This window comes from Amblyomma americanum, chromosome 1 (genome assembly GCF_052857255.1).
Source record: "Amblyomma americanum isolate KBUSLIRL-KWMA chromosome 1, ASM5285725v1, whole genome shotgun sequence".
NCBI classification, from domain to species: Eukaryota; Metazoa; Arthropoda; class Arachnida; order Ixodida; family Ixodidae; genus Amblyomma; species Amblyomma americanum.
In genome coordinates this window covers 393,733,919-393,756,174 of record NC_135497.1, presented here as the reverse complement: position 1 = coordinate 393,756,174, position 22,256 = coordinate 393,733,919, and positions in this window count along the sequence as shown.

Below are 22,256 nucleotides of genomic sequence, written 5' to 3'. Positions count from 1 at the left end.
ATCACGCGGGCGTCGACTGTTCGCTTGGTCAGTGCCCTATGACAGAGCGATTCCGACAACTCAGCGAGAGCTGCCGCATGCGCAAAATGCGCAGGCTAGTCCCACCTTGGTCTGCTAGGCTGTTCCTAAAGCTAGGCGCAGCCCCCCGATTGTTCCCTCCGCTTATTGCACCGTTTGCCTTACTCGGAGTCGAAAGCCCGTTATCACCGAAGGTATTTAATGGCGTTCATTTTGAGAATAACTTTTTGTGCGTTTTTATCTCTCGGTTATCGCTCACATAAAACCCAGAAAACAAATTTCCGGAGCCCTTCACTACGTCCTCCCTCGTAGCCTGAGTCGCTTTGGGTCGTTAAACCCCTAAAACCATAGACCTGAAAACATATTTAGCTTCGCGTGGTCCGCAACCGTGATGTGCTTCCTCGAGAACTGAGCTGCTCCGGTGCATATTCCGGTGCATATTGCTCAGATGCCCCTTACGGCCGTCTGAGCACACGTAACGAGCGGCTCCAAGAGCCGGTTCGCGGTAGCAGACAGCGGATCGTGCGATGCTAAGTCTCGCTAATAAAATAGCAAGGAAAACGTAGCTTGCGAGTTTCGCAAGAGACGCTGAGTGTGCTGCTAGCAGTTAGCGCCACGTGGCTCTGCCTGAACTTGCCAAGCAATGCGCTAAGTGAAAGGAAGACTCGGGGACTGCGCGCCGCTTAAAGGGGCTCTGAAAGGGGCTCTAATAAAGTTGAGATATGCCTGGGATGGCAAAGCACGCCCCTTGACGAATATTGTCCAGGAAGAATTTTTTAATGCGCTTTGTAGAAACAGAGTTATCTGTAGACAAAATTTGATTTTCATCTTCTTCGCACCTTTCCCTCTCCTCTCGTCACTTTTTTCAAGCTGGAAGGTAGGCTTTCCTCCACCAACTCCCCCCCCCCCCCCCCCCCCCCCCTCCGGGAGCGGAGCTTCCTCACCCGCCGGAGCCACGCGGCTTATTGGCCGCAGCCTTGGTAGCTGCCTGACGTCTGAAAGACCAATAGCCATATCTCAACATGTATTCGTAGATGTGAGCGACGGCGGAAGATGCGAGGGCGAAAAAGTCGCCGGGAAGGGCTCGACAACTTTCGCGCTTCATTGTTGGTCGTCTGCTGCTTGTACAAGTGCATTATTTGGCTCAGGCGTTCATGACAACGCAATACAGTGATTGAGAAAGTTGTTATCCACACCTCGGAAGGTGTATCAGAGCCCCTTTAAGGAACACCCTTGCAGATGAAGATAGCCCGGCTTTGTGCTTTGTGCGCATGCGGCAACGCTCGCCGAGTTTGCCGATTCGCTACGTCATAGAGCGCTGATCAAGCAATCGGCCGACGGCGTGATATTAGTAAAAAAATGGAAGGTTGTATACTGCAAACTGGAAAGATTTTTTTATTGGCGAATTAAGCAGCCTTTATCTAGCAAATACGATGTTTTCCAATGCCAATTAAAGAACGCATCATACAATATTTCACGAAACAGCGAACTTGGTTTCATGTCCTCCGCCATTTTCTTGCTGATAGATTTTGCAGCTACTACTAATTTCTTAATTTCTTGCATCACATGCGCATCTTTGAAGGAAAATATTGCATGATATCTAAGGCGTTCATCGCTTAAATGCTGTAATTTCAAAATTACAGATTCCAACTCTTCTAAGTTTCAAATAAGTTTCTAGATGCATGTAAATATTTGGCATTGGTGATTTCTGCTGAAAAACTGGCGAACTAGCTTTCATGAGGGTTGGGTGTACTGTATATGTTGGACAAATATTTGTGAAGGTAAGCATACAGTATATATGTCACTTATGAAAACGCGATATGTTGCAAAAAGCATTGAAAACCAGCTGAGAAGGCTGTGGCAAATGCATAAAAATGACGCGTGCACAGCGTTGAATAAATGCTCGCTTATTCTTGATTGAAGCTAGTGAGCCCAGGCTGATGAGCAGAAAAAATAATAAAAACACCGACCATGGTGGCCTTGCCACCCCGTCGTTTCGAATGGACCGCTCCGAACATCCACCCATCCAACTCACCGGCGCTTGAAGCATGAGTTTCCGCCCCGTCTGATTGGTTTCCGTTCTCAGCTGCATGAGTAAGGCATTATGCACAAAAGAAATTGTAGTCTGCATGAATGAAATCGCAAGCTAGGTGGATATCATGTTCTGCTGACATGAAAGTGTTTTGTGCAGAGCGGTGAACGCAGCGAATACGAATGAGCCAGCCCTCAAAGCCCACATACCCAGAGGCCCCGTTCGCTAACACACAATTCCCCTTTGATTCTATCAAGTGGCTGAATCAGTCGGCAATGACAAATAACAAAGTGCCGCATCTTGTAGCTTTAAGCATCCATTTTGAGAAACTCGTCAACGTAAGCGCCAACCCGCGTGTCCGAGCCTCCGTTAGAGGAAAATTCTACCTTCTCCTGAAAATGTTGCAAATAATGTTTGTCGCTGGCTTATACCAAAAAAGAAAAACTAATGGCGATTACATCCTTGCAAATCGGATGACCAGTGCTAGCTGCTAAACCTTGTGCTTTTGCAACTGTTGCATTCTTGTTGCCACACATCACTGTGTGACCATTGTTTCGAGAAGATTACAACGAGTTCTCTTGAAATGTGTTTATGCACACTTCAGCACCTTGTCGTACAACGCGTTTGAGGGAAGCGTCGCGGCGGTCTGGTAAGGTGTCAGTAGACCGCCGTGGCTGTCATTTTCCCGATTACGGTTAATTTTGAACAATGAAAAGTAAATAACTGCTAAATACAGCTTTAAGAAATATTGCACACTTAACAAAATTTGCAATTGCCACAAATCTAATAAATATGCATGTGTTTTTCAATTAGATGGGAAGCTAATATGCGTCATTTTTGGTCTTTTTTAAAGCACCGGTTCTAAATAACTATTCACTGGGAAAACCGCTCTGCATACATCGAGACTAAAATTTCATTAGAACACTGCAGGAACAACCCTTTTTACTGGTGCAGTATTTTTCTCAAAATCCTTGCCAAAGGCAGGCAAGTAGAACAATTGCATTGTTTCATGCACTACGTTTTTTGCTCACTGCACTCGTACAACACTAATTGGCATGAACAACGCAGATTACTGAAAAGTAAATATATTTATGTTTCAAAGGAGCTAAAACCTTTCTATAATAAGCGGGATGACTACGGCGATCGTGCAAACATTGTGGAAAATGGCGAGTGGCTGCGAAAGCGTGACACTCCCGCCTAAACGTGCAGAAAATCAGACGTCTTTGACTCGTTTTCCTATTAGAGAAATCTCAGGAAATATGTGCCATCTTCAGCCGTCCCCAACACTGTCAGCGCGCCTTTTCTGAGTTCTTCCCCGTGCCAACCCCTCTTTTTGTAATCCTGAAATAGAGACTAGAAATTTCGGGTAAATTCTGCTGTCCCTACAGTGCGCAGTTGTTCCGTTGAATCAGGGTTTTTTCGTGATTCACCTCAAGTAGCCGGCTATACCCCAAAAAATAAGCCTCGTTGGTGCTTCTAAACGTGAGATAAATGAGCCATGCATGACAAGTGTTCCACAGCTGAATGTAGGTGCTACAATGTATCTTGCAGTCTGAAGCATATACTACACTAAACGATACCGTGCTTCACGCCGTTCTGCCTCGCTCTTGTGAGCGGCTTTGATTCTGAGCAAACGACGAAACAGTTCTCGTTGTCGCGTCGTGAAAGCCTCGGTGACGGATAGCCTCCCGCTCCTCCTGGCAAAAGTCCAAGCAGCGAAGTGTTTTTGATGAGCCATTTCCTTCCTTTCTGCAGCACACTTCGCCGTTTTTTGAATTTTATTTTACTGTTCAACTCTTTGTTACATAGTTTCTCCTCAATGCTCTCCTTCCGTGCTAAGCTCTCCGGCAAGGCCGAGGAGGAGGCCTGTCAGTTTCGCACTCTAGCCTAGTCAGAGTGCCATTAACGTCACAACTGCTGCGCTTGATGAGTGGCATCAAACTATCCTTAGTTTATGTTGCGCAGAGATTGTGGTCCATGCTTGCTTGCATCGCTCTTTCTTTTCGCTTCCCTTTTTGTGAGGAGGAGTGCCTGATGGCGGCCTAAATGTGCCTTTCCTCTTCGGCGGCCTCGGCGCTGTCAACGCGGACATATTAATCATGAAATACTTCTGGGCGCAATAGTGAGTGATTTCAGCGAGGCAATAAGCGATCTTTAACGGGCGCCGTGGTTTGTCTATCGCGGAATCGACGTGATTACACTCGACGCGGCGAAGGAAATAAATGTCGAGTGGGGCCTGCTGTTAGACCGTTGGTGCCGAACGAGGGAGCCTATGGTAACCGAATTGGCCGAGAACGAAGACAAGAGCAAGATCGGCAGTTTGATCAATGTAGATGAACATAAACCGCGTGCTATTTGTTTTCGTGGTGATCGTCCCCATCGCGAAGGGGCTGTTTTGTCATTAAAATGATTTCTGCAGCAGGAATCTCTCGGCACTCACTAAGCTAGTCGGTCAAACCTACGCACACCTTCTTTTTCGTAGATGTGATGCCGGCCAGTACTGTGTATTAGGTGGTCATCAACTGTGGGAATATAAGTGTAAAGGCTAAGAATAAACGGCGCAGTAAGCTGTTGACGTGTTCATAGCGGAGGTTCTTTAGTAATAACCGTCCGGAGCAGAGCCGCGCGCGCAGAACGGACCGCTTTGGTTGAGCGCCCACGCTCTCTAAACTTTTCCAACTTTCATGGTTCACGACTTTGCCCCTCTGGCCAGTCCTCAAGAAGTCTGGTTCGAACTCTTGCGTCATCTACTGAGCAAACACCCACAAGAATTTTCCATCTGAAAGAAGGTTTTTTTTTTTCACGCTCCGATCACAAGCCGTCTTCGAACACAAGCTGCATCACTGGATATATGCAGCGTCCATCGTTTTGAACATCCGTGGTCTCCTGAATGCTTATACGCATTCTATGAGTGCTGGCAGTCGAGGTTATATTCCGTAATGCCGAGGGAAGTGAATGAGAGCTAGCGAAGTGTACGAGGAATTTCAGTGAGCCCTTCGATGAAGGCAAGTCGTTGATAGATCCGACATTGCCGTTAAAATAAAATTAATGAATTGGTTGTTGGAGGAAGGAAATGGCGCGGTATCCGCCACAAATATCGGTGGATACTTGAACCGCGCGTTACTAAATGAAGGTTACTAAATTTCAACCTGCATCATCTTGTCACTAGTCCTACTCGCATTCAAGGTTTAGCAAAAAAAATTCCTCTACCTCATATTTCTTAGTGACCATTTTCCTATAAGTGAAGCAAAATGGAAATTATTGAAGGGATAGCTGACCACAGCATACCTATGTGCACACTCCAGCTCGATCACTGCATTACTAGCCTGTATACAGTAAAAAAAATATTCAACTTTCATTGGGCAGATGACGCCAGCATACTAACTATTCTGTCGCATGAATTCAATTCCTTCTTGGAAAATGCTTCTGAAGAATCTACTGACGTAAATACTTCATGGCTACATTTTAAGAGCATCATCCTGCACTGTGTAACAAATTTTATCCCAATGAGAAAGAAAAAAACAGCAGCTTAAGAATTCACGGATCACACGTGAAATCATTCATGCTAAACGGCGCGTATAACAGCTTCATAGGGTTAACAAGAATAGCCCAAAATTATCCACAACTTTGAAGTTAAAGTCTTCGGTAATGCAGTTCAAGAAAAACTAAAGAACTCAAAACAATACTACTACACTGTCACTTTACCTAGCTTCCTGAAGAACAGACCACAAAGATTCTGGAAACATCTGCGCTAAACCAGCCAACGACATCCAAGCTAACCGAAGACGAGAAAAGTACAATGGCTAATCAATACAAGTTTCCTCCTGTCAGTCATCACGAACGACAACGGTTCACTTCTCCCCTCCCGCCACCCTGTGCCTCGGTGCTTGATCCCTTAACATTATTAGACGCCGGATTCCACAATCTTCTCCTCAACATTGACCCTAAGAAAGCAAACGATCCAGACGAAATTCCAAATGAATTCCTAACAAAATACGCTGGGTGGTGCAGTAGATATCTAGGAGAGATTTTTCGCAAGTCACTATCAACTTCTAATCTGCTACATGATTGGAAAAAGGCTAAAATACTGCCGATCCACAACACAGGAGACAAAAATAATGTTGCTAATTTCCGGTCTATATCGCTCATCAGCACTTCATGCAAAATACTAGAGCATATCATTTTAAAACACATAACAATCTTTATAGAACGGGAAAATATACTCTCGCCTCTCCAGCATGGTTTTCGATCGGGTTCATCAACCATCACTCAACTAACAGAGGTAGTTCATGACCTTGCGTTTAGTGTTAATAATCGCTCTCAAATTGACATGATCTTACTTGATTTTTCAAAAGCTTTTGATTGCGTGAGTCACGCCAAGCTCATTGCACAATTGGAGCAGGCTATTGGGAAGGGGTAAGTTTCCGCTTGTATAACAACTTTTTTAACAAACCACTCCCAGTTTGTTTTGTTCGATCATACGGCGTCTGATATCGTACCTGTCATATCTGGAATACCACTATGCTCAGTTCTTGGGCCACACCTACTTATTATTTTTGTTAACGATATAGCCTATAATATAGGATGCAAAATTAAACTCTTCGCTGATGATTGTGTGATATATAACAAAATTAACAGCCATGACGACCATCTTTTTTTTTTAGTTCCCTTAGCACGCTAGTCGATTGGTGCTCCAAGTGGCAAATGTTTATTAACGTAAATAACTCAGTGTCAATGGCGATAAAAAGGAACAAACAGCCATCTCCCTTCACCTATACCGTTAATAACATACCTCTTTCGAAGGTCGAATAACATAAATACTTAGGCATAACTTTTAAATCAAACCTCAAATGGGAAGCACACATAACTAATATGACAACTACTGCACTGCGAAAACTATTATATCTAAATAGACGCCTAAATATCGCTCCAATGAATATTAAGCTTCAGGCATACAAAAAATTTGTGAGACCTATCTTAGAATACGCTAACAAAGTTTGATTTCCTTACACAGCAACTAACATAGCTAAACTTGAAGGCGTACAAAGCACAGCCGCAAGGTTCATTCGGAGCAAATACAGTCCTACTGACTCACCCTGACGTCTCAGCCTGTTCTGGCCTTAACACACAATCGACGAGAGCAAAACAAGCTCGACTTACGTTCCTTTTTCAAATTCTGCATCGTCCGTATAAAATGAATACCACGCAGTACATTTCATATTCACAAGCTAGAAAAACACGGCATCAACACGAGCATACCCGCCGCGGTGGCTCCGCGGTTAGGGCGCTCGACTACTGATCCGGAATTCCCGGGTTCGAACCCGACCGCGGCGGCTGCGTTTTTATGGAGGAAAAACGCTGAGGCGCCCGTGTGCTGTGCGATGTCAGTGCACGTTAAAGATCCCCAGGAGGTCGAAATTATTCCGGAGCCCTCCACTACGGCACCTCTTCTTCCTTTCTTCCTTCATTCCCTCCTTTATCTCTTCCTTGAAAGCGCGGTTCAGGTGTCCAATGATATATGAGACAGATACTGCGCCATTTCCTTTCCCCCAAAACCAATTATTATTATTATTATTAACACGAGCATATCATGAGTATTCTTTCTCTAATGACACATTCAGGTACTAATTCTTTTCCTCGCGTAATCGGAGAATGGAATGGACTTAGCTTTTCATTAACAACGACAAATTCACTATTCAGGTTTGTTTCACCGTTAGAGCTTATCACAAAAGATTATTAAGATCTAATCTTTGTTCCCGATTGCCTTTTAAGCAGCACTCTCAATAAGTACAAATGCAGTTGCTTCTTTAAAATTTCCCGTTTTTGCTTATGTCTATGACGTGCACCGCTGTTGTTCATTATATTCCACGTTGTTTTCTGTTGTATTTTTGTTTTTCCTTATCGCTTGTATTTTGATAAATTGTGTCGTTTCTTCGTTATTTGTGTCACTGACACGTATACTTGCGCGCCAACAAGAAATCATTGTTCATGCCCTTCGGCTGGGCTCTCGGCTGAGAGCGGCAGTATTGTAAAAAAATAATAATAATAATACATGAAGGAGACAGTGAGAGAAGAAAGGAATAAAGTGGTTCCGTAGTGGACGACTTCGGAATAATTTCGACACGTGGGGATCTTAAACGTGCGCTGACATCGCACAGCACACGGGCGCCTTTTGCGTTTCGCCTCCATTGAAACGCAGCCACCGCGGCCGCGTTTCCATGGCGGCGGAACCTTCCAACCTATGTTTTCATCGTCCAACCGCCTGTTTTAAATCCAAGTCCTTTATTAATGGACAGTACCCTCACCTCAAATGCTTTACAGAGTGGGAGGGTTGAACATGCACAAGCTTAAGAAATTCACCGTGTGCTTCATCGGCAACAACAAATAGAATTGGTGCATTACATCACGTTAGATTCCTTAAACTTGGTGTTATTCTCAACTGCTTTTTATTGAGTAGGCTGTTCTAGTCAACGCAGTTTTCGATGAACTCGCTACAACTCTAAGTAAACTGGTTATTTAGACATTTTTTCGCCTGCAGCGGTATCACACGGCCAGATAACGAAATTTATTAAAGGTTGAAAACCATTGTAGTTGTTCACTTTATTTGCAGAAAATATATTGCGTCTTGTTTGCCAGCAGCCTTTCGCTAAAGCATGCAGCAACACACGTGATAAGCACTGCGCCAACGCACTGTACATTTTCATTGTGGGGCCAATTTTCTTGATACTCCGACTTCTAGCACTTACGTTGACTCAGCCTGTTCTTTAGTCAACAAAAATTGCAAGTCTGAACTGTAACAGAGCACAATTCGACATTCCCATTCATCTGCCGCAGGCGCCGTCGATTTAGCACGTTCAGCGCAAGTTAGCGCTCTTTTGACATGCCGAAAACATGCTTACTTCTGCACCTTCAACTCACATGTGGTAATACTGTTACGCCGAGGAGTTTGAGGAAGAAGAGGAGAGGCGCGCGCCGACTGATCTGGGCTCTGGGCCGTCGGCGACCAGCTTTCATCCGTAAATCTCTCACCTGTACTAAAGCCATTTCATCTGCTACATCCTTGAGAAGGTGCCCTACCTTGTCATCTTCTAGCATCTGCCGGTTGACAATGCGACAAAGTTTCAAGACTTCTCGATGTATCGCGTGCATGTTTCACAGGACAGCTGGGCTCTCTGGGAAAGCTGCTGCTCAGCACGTTCCTTTGTGGCAAGAGTATATCCGAAGGACTTGCTGAGTTCTTCAACGAATCGGCTCCAGGTCGTAACAATTTCTTGTTGGTTGTCAAACCAAGTCAGAGCCGTACCAGCAAGGAAGAAAACGACGTTGTACAGGCGGACGGTAGAGTCCCAACGGTTGTACTTGCTGCACCTCTCATAATTTCTAAGCCATTCTTAAACGTCCTCTTCGGTCTCGCCGTGGAATGCGCGCGGCTCTCGCTGATGGCGCAAGGCCGTCTTTTGGTCAGGTTCCTGTAGCCGAGTCTGCGTCGCTTGCGTGGTAGGCATTGGGAGGAACTCTTGAGGCGAGAAAGGTGGCAAACCTGCTACACGGCGGCTGCGACGGGGTACTGGCGAATCCAGGACGTGTCCACCCAGCACCTCCACCACATGTAGCGAATGAAATGGCTTTAGTGCAGGTGAGAGCTTTACGGATTAAAGCTCATCGCCGACGGCACACACCCCAGATCAGTCTCCGCGCACATCTCTCCTCTTCTTCCTCAAACTCCTCGGCGTAACAATATTATCGACTCGCTAAAATGTTTATCTTTTAGCGGTATCCATGGATTTAATTCCAAAGTTTTAAAAAAACATTAAGCATATGCTTGCAATCTTATTATCTCCCTCATTTTTCAGCAGTCATTGATACTGGCTCCGTCCCAGATGACAGGCGAATTGGAAAGGTCATTCCAGTTTTCAAGAAAGGTGGCCGATAATTCCCAGGTAATTACCGGCCAATTTCGCCAGCCAGAGTATGATCAAAGATAATGAGACGCGACAATTACTGTAATGCCGCTACATTTCTAACATTGGTCAAGTTCTTGCACCCAACCAGCACAGATTCCGAGAGGCCTCTTCTGTGAAACCCAATTTCTTTGCTCCTGCACGACATTCATTCCAATCTTGACCGCAATATCTCAACTGATCCGCTGTTCCTAGATTTCGAGAAAGCTTTCAACGAAGTATCCCATTCCCGCCTTTTACATAAACTATCTCTGTTATAACAAACTTTAATTCGCATGTCTTGAACTGGATCACAAGCTTTTTAACCGACCGCATCCAATTTGCTTCCGTTAATGGCTTCGCACTGTCTTACATGTTCTTTCAGGAGTACCTCAAGGCACAGTTCTTGGCCCTTTGCTCTTTCTAATATGCATTAGCGACCTGCCTTCCATACTAACATCTACCATCCGCCTTTTGGCGGATGACTGCGCGGTCTATCACGCTATAACTAACGCCCACGATGTTTCTGTCCTACAAAACGACCTGCATATCATACAGCAATGGTGCACTACGTGGCTAATGGCCCTGAATACTAGGCAGCCTGTACTCATCCCTTTTCACCATCGCTGAAATTATACTTCACAAAATTATAAAATTTACGATACTACAATTATTTCAACTAAATCTTTTAAATACCTTGGCATTAACCTCACTAGTGATTTAGCTTGGTCTTGCCACATCAACCAAATAATAAGTTCGTCTAATCGGACAGTTGGGCACTTTCGTCGTAACCTGCCCATGGCGTCTTCGTCCTTAAAATTACTAACTTACTAAACATTTGTGCGACCTAGACTCGAATACGCAAGCGAAGCGTTGACCCACACCAGTATAACCTCATTTAAGCCCTTGAATCAGTTCAAAATCGTGCTACTCGCTTCATTCTTTCAAACTACTCACGATACGCTAGCATATCCGCCTTTAAATTTCAACAGCAGCTTCTTTCTCTCGCTTCTCATCGCCGAATTTGACATCTCTGCCTTTAGAACATATCCTTTTATTGTTCACCCCGTGACAGCCAGCTCACTCAACCGCTACGTCCAAAACCTCGCATTGTGCCCACACTACTACATTCCAGAAGTCATTTTTTGGCGCACACAGCTCACGACTGGAGAGACCTTTCATTCGGCCTCGCGCTAATCACTGATCCTGCTTATTTCAAGAGTGCCATCGAGTAAGCCATGTCACCTTCATGAGAAACACGCAACATTCATTGTTAACCGCCTTTCATGCGCCCACCCATCATGTAATGTCCCGCCTGGAGACCCTTGAGGGTAAAATAAACATGGCCCTTTATCTTTGTTGACACTTCGAAAAAATGCAGAACCAAAAAGTCGACAAAGGCACTTAAGACTGCTTACGTGTGAGAAGACCCGCCCGCTCACTTTGTGAACGCAGCCGTCATGTATCGAATTGAGCTGCTGCTGGGCGTTCACGGCGGCGTGACGTAACCTAACACCACGCAGCTTGCCGGAATTCGTCGTCTTCGACTCGCGCTGCCGCTGGGTACGCCGAGTGCGACGCTCGACCGGAGACAAGGAAACGGCTTTGTTTGCTCTTGATACACTTAAGGCTGCTTACGTGGGCTAACTTCGCAAAGGCAGTCGCCGCCGTACCGCGGCCCCCTCTCCGCCGCGATGCCTTAAGGGCTATTGCCCATATATGCAGAATTGGTAGGTATTTCCGTATATTTAACATTCATCTGTAAAGAATATATGAGAACTACTTCATAACTGTATAGTTTTGAGCGCTCTTTTTAGTTTTCCACGCACACCCGCTCTTCGACTACCTCTCCTCCCCAGTATGCGGCTGTACGCGCGCGGCGCCATCTATGACCCGGGCAGCACATTTCGTAGCAGCTGCCGCAGACCGATCGTACGGTATCCACCTTTCGATGCCTCCCGTGGTAACGGGGGTGGTAACGACTCTAGCAGTACCCTCCTCCTTCCACGGTAACCATCCTCTGAGTGGTTCCCATGGCAATACATCCACCGGTTACGCCGATGTCTACTCTACACTACTAATATTACGACGATGGCGCGAAACCCAGGAACAGGTAATTAACAGCTATCGCTGTAAAAACACGCACGCGGGATACGCAGGCGCGATCCCGATAACCATCCTCTGGTTACGGATTCCTCCAGTCTCGCGATACCCTTCTTCTATGTTAATCCACCTCCGAGTGGTTCTCAAGACAACGCATCCACCGGTTATGCCGACGACTACGACTTACGACTACTACCACAACGAAGACGACGCGAAGCCCAGGAATGGGCGCTTAACAGCTGTCGCTGTAAAACAACGCTGGCTGCCTTCGTGTATACCAGCAGAAACATGAAAAAGCAGGGGTGGTCTGCACGCAAGCACATGAACGAAAGCGAAGCCGCCGTTTGTGGCGCTACCACCAGCGTGCTCTGCACTCTATTCACGTGGTGCATCGTCCTTATTTATGCTTGGCAGGCGCCAGCAGTACCGAGACGACCGCAATTTCCTAACATTAGGTGATGGCTACTCTTACGACTGTCATGGAGGTAAGCAGGGGTGCAGGCGGAACAAATTTGTGGCTGGTCAGGTTCGAACTCAGTCCCACTCACAGGTCGAGAGTTAAATACGCACGTTATGGCTTGTCCTGCATAGAAGCGCCGCGAAAGCACACTGCGTTTACAGGTAAGCTCAAGGAGAGCCTTTTAGGAGCAGCGCGTCGTGAAACACGTAAGAATGAAACTCGTATACACAGCATGGACGCAGCAATACAGCCCCAGTTTCAGTCTTCATCAAGCAAGCCCCAGTAAAAGTGTTAAGTCACATCACATGATTCCGGCTGTGATCTAACATTCAGGCAGCTCACATTTTCCGTTTTGTTTTTGTTGACCCGAGCCTTGTCCATGCCTCACACCTTCCCGAGGGCTTTCTGCCGTGGGCACGACATGCAGTGCGTACTTCGGCACACTGAAGTCTTAATCGTCGGCTTCTCCAAGAAGTGACGTGACTGTCCCTCGCAGAGGCTCAGCAGCTCTGCGTTCGGCTGCTGAGTTTAACCTTCTCTGCCGCCGCATATCGGTGAAGCTGAAGTGCAAAAACCCCCGTCGAATCTACGGACAGCAGTTGGTCTACACTAATCCGGAGCCCTCCCCTATGGCGTCTCTCATTCACCCCCCCCCCGCTTTATATCTTGGGGAAGCTAAATCCAATATGTCGCAACCACCTCTGAGAAATGAAGACAGAAATCCCCGTAGCGCCGCTGGTTTCAAAGGGCAGGATGCGCATTTTACAGCTGCAGTCTAAACACGGCTTAACGCTGCACTAGTTTTACAGTAATGTAACAACATTCGCTATGGTGCGAAGGCAGCCTAAAAAGCAGAAGGGGATGGAGAACAGGTCTTCTCCATCACCTTAGCTGTTGATCGTTTTGAACTTACGTCTTGTAATTTTACTCGGCGCCAGCAGTGTTCGCACACCATAACGCCGTTACCGCCTGCCTAACCCATTCTTTGTGGCAGGGTTCTGAATGCGTAGATCTATAGGCGTTACGCAGCGCAGTTTATTTGACACGACCGGCTTTCCAAAAGCCACTACGCATAGTTCAGACTTTGCGTAAATAAGGAAACAGGAGTTTCGTGGTCGCAAATGGCTGCTCCATGCAGCGTAATTTGCTCTCATCATTTAGAGGCCAGTTCGTTACGCTAGGACTAAATCTGGAACTAATACAGTAGATGAAAAAAAAAGATACAACACTACCACAGTGATACTCGTCATGGCACCATCACGTGTCAGATAACGGCCCCTATGCCAAAGCAGGAATGAGTTTCTGGTCGAGAAGACGCAAGCTGTAGAAACACAGAGCAGGTATGAAACATTAAGATAGAAACAGATCTTATTTGGTACTTCGTTAATACTGGAGGGAAGCCTTATGTCAAGAAGTGTGCACGAAGTCCAATTTATTCTTTAACGGTTGCGCAGCATTACCACATGAGAAATATACAAAGCATGGCTAATTCTATGTTATAGAGGTTTTTCTTTGCACTGCCGCTAGCAGTAAGCGTCACGTACCGCTTCACCTGCTTTCTTTCTTATCATCGCACAAAGCAACTTCCAGCGAGATTATTAGTCATGAAAATCGAATGGACCGCTTCGTCTATCGAGACAATGGCACTTTCGCGTCCTTCGTCTCGAAGACAATTGTTTCACCTTTCTTCTCAACTGCGTTCGCATGCCGTTTCGCGCAATACGAGTATCATGATTTTGTTAATATTCTCTTAATACTGACGCTACCTCGTAAACCGCGATTCTTTACAGGTTGCTTTATTTTGTCGGAAGCACATGGACAGACCCATAAATAAAGCTTCCCTGGTGCGTTTATTACACTTCGGGTAAGCTATAACAAATTAAAAATAACGCACTGCGTTGCAGTCTTGTTAGTCACTTAGAAGCCTGGAAGCGCAGAATAATCATGCTGTATAAAAAGCCCCAATTATTCGCGTCACTCTCTCGTTTTTGTTGGTCCCAAGAGCTTCCGGCTCTATTCGTTTCGCGTTTGATTCCCGCACGCGCCTCTTTCTTTCATCCTTTGTTTGTTTCCTCTGCATCTTCACCCAAGCTTCGCAGAACGGAACAGCCATGTCCCTGTGTGAAATGAAGGAAGTTTTGCCGGGCTCCGCTCTTGCTTGATCTGATTAGGAGTCGATGGCGGCCGCCGGAAATTGCGTTCCACTTCTGTTCCAGGAGCTCTTGTTTTGTCCTCCGATGAAACAAAAAAAAAGCCAGAACAATACACGGAGCGGAACATATTCGATGCTAGAGCAACGAGATGCCGCTATCTGAAGTCGCCGACTATGAAATGGGGCCGACAAGAAGGTTTGTGTAAGCGAGGCAGCGCATACACTGCAAGTGGACTTAACGCAAGTAGAGTGACTGAGGTAGCCATTAGGCTTTCGTATGGTAGAACGGCTGCACATGGCACCGAATGCCCTGAAACGTGCAGGAAAAAAAGCTTAGAGGATTACTCACAGCCACTTGAAGAGACTCCAACTCTGAATCCATGGAGCGGTCCCACACGTCCTTCCTCACGGATTCACCTAGCTAGCACACGGCATGCATATCATGTTGGCTGGTACACTGCTCGATAATATAGTAATCACAGCGTGGACAAAAATTTGCTTAAGAACTCCGCCTATTCTCGTGTGGTTGTCTTTTCTGAAACGACGAATAGTAGGCGCGACGTGGCGACGCTTTTTACGTCGTGTCGGCAGGGACGCATGATGCGGTAGAGAAGCTTGACTTCTATGCTGAATTATAGGGTTTTGTGGCCATCCCATGAGGTCCGGTTTCCAGTCGAAGTGCTGGTTGTTTGTTTAAAGTACGTCAGTCGGCGGTGTGTGCATGTACAGCCTATATGTTAAAAGTTTAGAGCCAAGGGAAGTATGCTTCTGAGCCGAGTAGTCGGACTCTCCATGCAAATCCTATTCATTGGCGGAAAGAGGACCATTGGTCCTCTTCAAGATATTTGGAAAGCTGGGAATGCAAAACGAGCCATCCGGCGTCTCCCAGAAGCCAACTCCTTTGGTATCTAAACTTTTCACAAAGGGTGTGACTCCAGGTTCAAACTGATTTATTCTCCAAGCAATACAGCTACGAATCAGAGCAACAAAATAAAAAAAACATCCGGGATGATTCAGTGTCAATTTTTTCCCAGGAAAGCAATCTCTTCTTGCGAGACTGCTACCAATGTATAGCTGGTGAAGATGCAACAGGCTGTGTAAGGCATTTCCATAAACTCTCTTATAACTATTGCGTGTGGTATAACAAGACTTCCGATTCATCAAAAGGTTGGCTCTCAACCACTTACCTGAAATAAACACTCAAAGGTTAGTGAAATCATTTTTAACTATCTATAAGGCACACGTTCAAACAGCGGCTAGTTTTGCTGGTATATCATTAGCGTCAAATTTAAAAGCGTACAGGATAACAGAAACGTGAGCACAAAAACAAATATTTCTGGAGCTAAAGACGAAACGCAGGCGGGGTCCAATAACACTTTTATACAGCGTCTTCCGAGTCGTCAAGGTGAAAATTAAGTGCGCTAGTATTCAGTCTTCTTCACTTAAGATGCTCTCGTTTTGCTGTTCTCCTTTCATTGGCTTATTCGCGTTTTGTTGTTTCATTTTAAGATGGCGGTATATATGCCTACACGTGCGGCGAATTCTAAAAAATTACGCTGTACATTCAACGTACAAATTTTTCGTTGTGTTTTATTGTTCACGTGTTAGCAAAATGCAACGCAATTTACGTGCCTTTCTCTGGAGCGCTGAAACACCTCAGCAGTGAAAATGTAGGGATTTCACTGTTCACTACCGAGATTACCGCTGGCAGGTTATCTTCATTAAGAAACTCCCGAGCCTAAATCCTTGAAACGACGCTCGTTAAGAAGAGTTTTCGCCGTTGTGCCCACCAAAGATAACGTCATACGCAAAGGCGTCCGCCTTGCGAGGATTTTCCTCCAAGCCATTTGAGAGCCCGAGCGCAGGAGGCCAAGACCTAATCGAGCTGATATATAGCGGCCCAGCCGTGTGGCGCGCTGTTTGTGTGTCGACCGTTTCAAACGCGTTATCATGCCGACACCGCCCATTGGAAAGCAAGCGAAGCGCAGCCCCGCACTGAGATAGTGTCCCGCTCTGAAGTAGAGGATGCCCTCTTGGGTCTCTCGGTGTGATCGAAGACGGAGGACGGCGGGGGTATCGGGGCACGCCAGACGAGCCCCGCCGAACGGCCTAGCTCCTGAGTATCGTGCCAGGGGTAATTCTGTTCCAAGACGCGCGCACTGAAATGAAACACCTGATACGTCTGGCGATTATTTCGGGTCACTAGGAGCTCCGTGTGAAGCTCCGTCGTGCGTAGTCGAAATTCCAATGCCTCTGCTTTGCAAGCTGCTCGAACTTGGCAGCTTGAAGTGCTGGAAGGCGTGAAAGCTCTGTAGATTCCTTACCTTACTTTAAATATTGCCGCTGCATATGTGTCGATGATGTTCTCAACGGGGAAATGCTGGGGTGCACGCTCATATTGCTCTGCAGAAATGCTGAGAGGACCTAACAGAGGCTATAATTCTTTGTTGCCGCAAAGTAAGTCTGGCCAAGGATAAGGTGTAATGACTCTGTGACACAAATGATTCAGCCTTCTTTTATTGAAGTCGATGCAAATCTACAAGTAGTATAAGTCAGCAAAGCAACAAGCTTCCAATGGTGCTTAGCCGGTGTGTCGAGCGAACCGCCGAACTCCCAGGTTTAATCGACTGATCGATTCTCCCAAACATTAGATGGCAGAGAAAAAGTGTTCCGATAGTACTGCAGTCTTGGTTCGCATTCTTGATTATCCAGGTATTCATTGGGACTCTGCTGGTGCCCTTAGTGAATGTATGAACAAAAGCGGACACTTGCAAGTGTCTGGTATGACGAATAATTTTCAGTCAAAACTACTTCTAACATCTAAAACACATGGAGACACTGTCCAAACTACTTCTAACATCTAAAACACATGGAGATACTGTATTAGATTTGCTTTTGGCCACGTATCCATATCATACTTTTCTAAGTAATAGGGGTGTGCTGACATTCGAAATTTTTGAACAGCGAGTCAAAAATACTCCTATTCGATGCGTCCAACGATTAAAATAACGCATCAATTCGAAACGAATAGAATGTGTTATAAGGTTGTCGCACCCCAGGTGGTCGAAATTATCCGGAGCCCTCCACTAAGGCGTCCCCATAGCTTGAGTCGCTTTGGGACGTTAAGGCCCATAAAGGCAAAACAAATACTTCGAACTACTGGCGCGAAGTACGAATAAGTCTGACGTAGTTCTTTTTTCGATGGATTTTTTAAAAACAGGACCCAGTCCGACGCGCACAACATTTTGCCGCGAACGCACGTGATGGGGAATTCATAATAATCATAAATAGACTCCAAAAGAGTGGACGACCTGGCAGGGCTCAGACAGGTTCAGCAAATCCTGCTTTGATTCCTGATCTCAGACGCCATGGCTCACACACAGCTCTCACCTCTCTCATCTAGTCTGATTTGACGCTAAATTGTTCGCTGCCAACAGCAGCACAAGGTAATTTTCCTTTCCGTGTAACACGACTGTCATGGAGTAAGTATAGTGACTCGGTGCTCCGTACAGTCTAGTGGAAATCAGTTTCGCGACTTCAACGCCGTAAGTTAAAGCACCGTACAGCAGCGCATCCGCTAGCGCTTCGCAGTTTCGCACAGTCGTCTTGTACGAATATTTGCGCGAGTAGTGAATTTTAATAAGATATTCGATTCGTATTCGATTATGTTTTAGCACCAACATTATACAGTAAAGCTACTCTGTTAGTATTCGATTCAGTTTTCTCAAAATTGCTATTTCCCCAACCGTAGCAAATAACATTGATAAAATAAGCGGCCATTCAGTTATATACAACGCGTCCAAAACAATACTTATGCAGTTATTATTTAACTAATGATGAACGCAACACGAAAGCCTTTTTTTCACGCAGCATGTGGGACGAGGCGGGCACAGTGAGAGAATAATCGTTATCGTCAGTTTTCTAACAGAAATCAGTATTTTCAGTGAACGCATTTAGTGTATATGTTTTTAATGAAAACATAGAAATGGCCGTATTCCTGGACGACTTCATTTAATAAAATTGTCATGTTACATACACCCTTCGTCCGAAATATTCTCCTCCAAATTTCAAACTGTATCCACCAGATTATCCTTTCAAGGCGGTGACGATCGGCGCTTAAAGGGACACTGAGGAGAAATTGAAGTTGGCTTGTATCGATAGAATACCAGCTCCTGATCACAAAAACGCCGCTATTACTGAAAACAAAGCTCTTGTAAGGTAGAAAATAGCAAGAACCAAAATACAGGTATCGCCGCCACAGGCCAAACTCGCAAGTACAACGTGGTGACGTCGTAGGACAAGAGACGCCACCTTGGAGGAATTTTCCTTCCTACATGGGGCGCGAATCTCTGAAGCTGACAAAGGAAGATTGCGCGGTTCAATATTGAAGTAAGTTTTGTTTTAAAACCGATATTACACTTTTATCACACAAAGAAGGCAGACAAAAGGCAACCTGAATGTTGGAAGCAAAGAAACCGACGCTTGGCGGCGCCACAGGCGGCCAGGAGAGTTTCGATTTGTTAAGACGCTTTGCGTCTATGAGCTTTGCGTGCCCCGTGGTTTTGTTTTTCACGCCCCTCGATTTACAAGCGCCGAACAGCAGAGGAACTCCATGTGCCGCTTCAAGTGCTAGTTAACCTTTGAAGGAGCCTGTTAAGGCTTGTCAGATGATCGCCACGGTCGATGAAAAACTATGATGGCACGATGGTCGGTAATAGTACAAGGCAGCACTTGTGTCTTCGCACGCTCGCCCGGCGAAACATTCCCGGCGGTGCCAGTCAACTTCAAACTACTTAACGAAAAACATTCATTAGGGACGGGAGACAAGGTACAAGGCAGTTCAGAAAAATTGCTGATGGCCTAGCTCTGTTAGGCCAGGATATACGTAGCGAAAGCGCGGAGATTTCTGCATCGGAAGAGTGCATTCACTAGATGCGCCTTTATAGACATTTGCTACTTGAGCCGTCGTGGTGGAGTGGTAGCGTCTCCGCCTCAAGCGCGTTCCGAACTTCGGCACAGGGTTTTTTTTTTATTCAGTGAGTGGGCGGGGGTTTTCAGTGGCTCCTATAGATGCCGCCACCGAATACGCTGGTTAACGGTTAAGCGCAGGCTCTGTTAAGGCGCGTTTATGCTCCGGCATAACACGCGCGCGCGCGCTGCACGGCGACGTCACGTCGGCCAAAGCGAGACCCTCTATACTCCAACTGAGCTTGACCGCCGACGCGTTCGGCGGCTTCGGCGCACTCTGACCGCACTGGCGGGGAGTCTTGGAGCATGTCTCTATTTCGCGCCGAGTGCGCCGAGTGCGCCAGCCGCCGGCGGCCCGGCCAGACTGATTCGGCTCCGCGGCGAGGTGCACGTTGTGACGTAGTTCAATAACTTCGGCAGTTGGGCGGAGCTATTCTTTTCTAGCTTTCGGCTAAATTGATCCATTCACGGTACACATATGAAGGTACATGCAAGTGGGCGAGAGAGCCCGATCCAGTGGACCCGTTTGATCTAGTGGAAGCCGTTGAAGCGTAGTGCGTCGGCTTTAGTTTCAAGGCGCCCACTTTAAACGCGACCACCCTTGAGCACCTATCCGTTTTTTGTGGCAATAAAATAAATAAATAAATAAATTGGCCCTTGCAAGCCGTGGGAGACCTCGACGCCGCCTGCTGCCCCTTGCAACCGCGCCGTTCAAGGAATCCCAATCCGTTGGCCCCAAAGCCCCGGCCAGTCTCCGATGGGCGCAACGCGCCGACCTTGTCTTCGCGCCTCGCGACTCCCCACACTGGGGTTATGATATTTAGTTTGCAACGGCTGCTCACTGAGGAAGGGGGAAACGACCCGCCGGCTCCTAACCTAACCGTGCTCCCTCAAAAGCATCGCACGCTCTGTGGGGCTGAGGTCGCTGAAATGCAGGCCGGAGATTTTGCGAGAACTACGTCGTCGGGTTCGGGAACGGGATCCATCGTAACGCTGGCAAGACGCCGGTGCAAACGTAAAGTAAGCAATCGTAGCGACCCCCGATAGATGCCTTCAACGTGCGGCGGCGGTAGCTTTCATTTCGGCAACTGCTATACCGCACCGCTAGCCGCCAGAAATCACGGAGTCTCCGTTTACGCCACGTTTCACGTCACTCTGTCCTGTGACGTCATAAGAGTTCTGCGTGTCGTCATAAGAGTTCTCGAGTTTGAATCAGAGCGGCGGGAAAAACGTTTTCAACTTCGAATCCAAATTTCTTTGAAATAAATGCATCTTTCGCTGCCGGACAAGCGGCAACAAAGCCATGAAATGACGAACTATCAGATTTTGCTAACAAAAAAAAATTTTGATAGGGTTCTCCTCAGTGTCTCTTTAACTTCTCCCGGAGTGGAGCAGCGGTTGGGTGGTGTGACGCTTTCTCTGCCAACTTTGAAGCCGGTGACCTTTCAACAATTGAAGCTCGTGACTGTTCACCTGTCGCTTTCGAGAGGCGAAATCGAAGAAATGCCGTACGTAACAGTTTCGACATCTTCGGCTTCAGTTCCTCCGTCGGCTTCGGTGATGTTCCGGGACGATGTTCGCCTTAGCTTACCAGGAATTGGAGTCAAAAGTGTTTCGTGCTTAATAAGTGAACGAACTCGAACGCATGTGACATCAATGGACATCCGCAAACATGACATTCTAAAGGACCCGAGCGAGCCTCTAGCTCGAATTAAACACCACTGTCAGATGCGCGAATGCGCTTGCGCGATCAGAACACGCAGATGTACGCACTATGTGCTTAGTGGCTATTAGGTATATGCAACCGCAAGCTGCACTTCTCATCCGAATCAAGACGTATGACACCTGCTATTGTTATTCAGTACAGTCAGTAAAAGCTATTCAAGACAATTTTTCAGATATATTCCTAATTACGGCGCCTAGGAGAAGGCGTAAGACCAAACAAGTTCCTATAACGTGAAGATAGGGAGAGATGCGCCGGGAGAGAGAGAAATTCTTGAGCACAGTACCTATATAATTGCTATAGTGTTTAGCACCCACCCTTTACAAAGGGAGGCATTGCCACCGCAAGACCGCAAGAGGAATAGGTAATTAGAAAAAAAAAGAAGGTTGCTTTAATTTTCTAAAACAGGACGAATATCTGCGCCGTGATTGACGCTATGAATCAGTGGAGAAAGAGAAAGTTCAGGTATCATGAGTCCCGCTGCGGAAGAGGAGGAGAGGCTGAAGAAGGCGTACTTACAATTACAGGGCGCCAGGTTAGGTGCTTCTCCTCATTTCCACCTTCAGGTCCTCTATTTGTGGACAGCGGCGACACTATAATCTCGCCACAAAGCACTAACCAAGCGAACATGAAGCATTAATAGCTGTCGCTGTAAAATAGCGCCTTTAGGAGGATACGGGCTACGAGAACGGCAGTTGGCATCGAATCGCCGCAGTAAACAGAATCAACATTCTGGTTCTTCGCCCTGTTAAACAACTCAGTGTATAAAAATTATCGGTGATCATTCCGAAATCGTTAATCTCCGAGGGTATATGTGCATAGTACTGGACTCGAGGATCGGCTCTCCAATCGACGCGGTA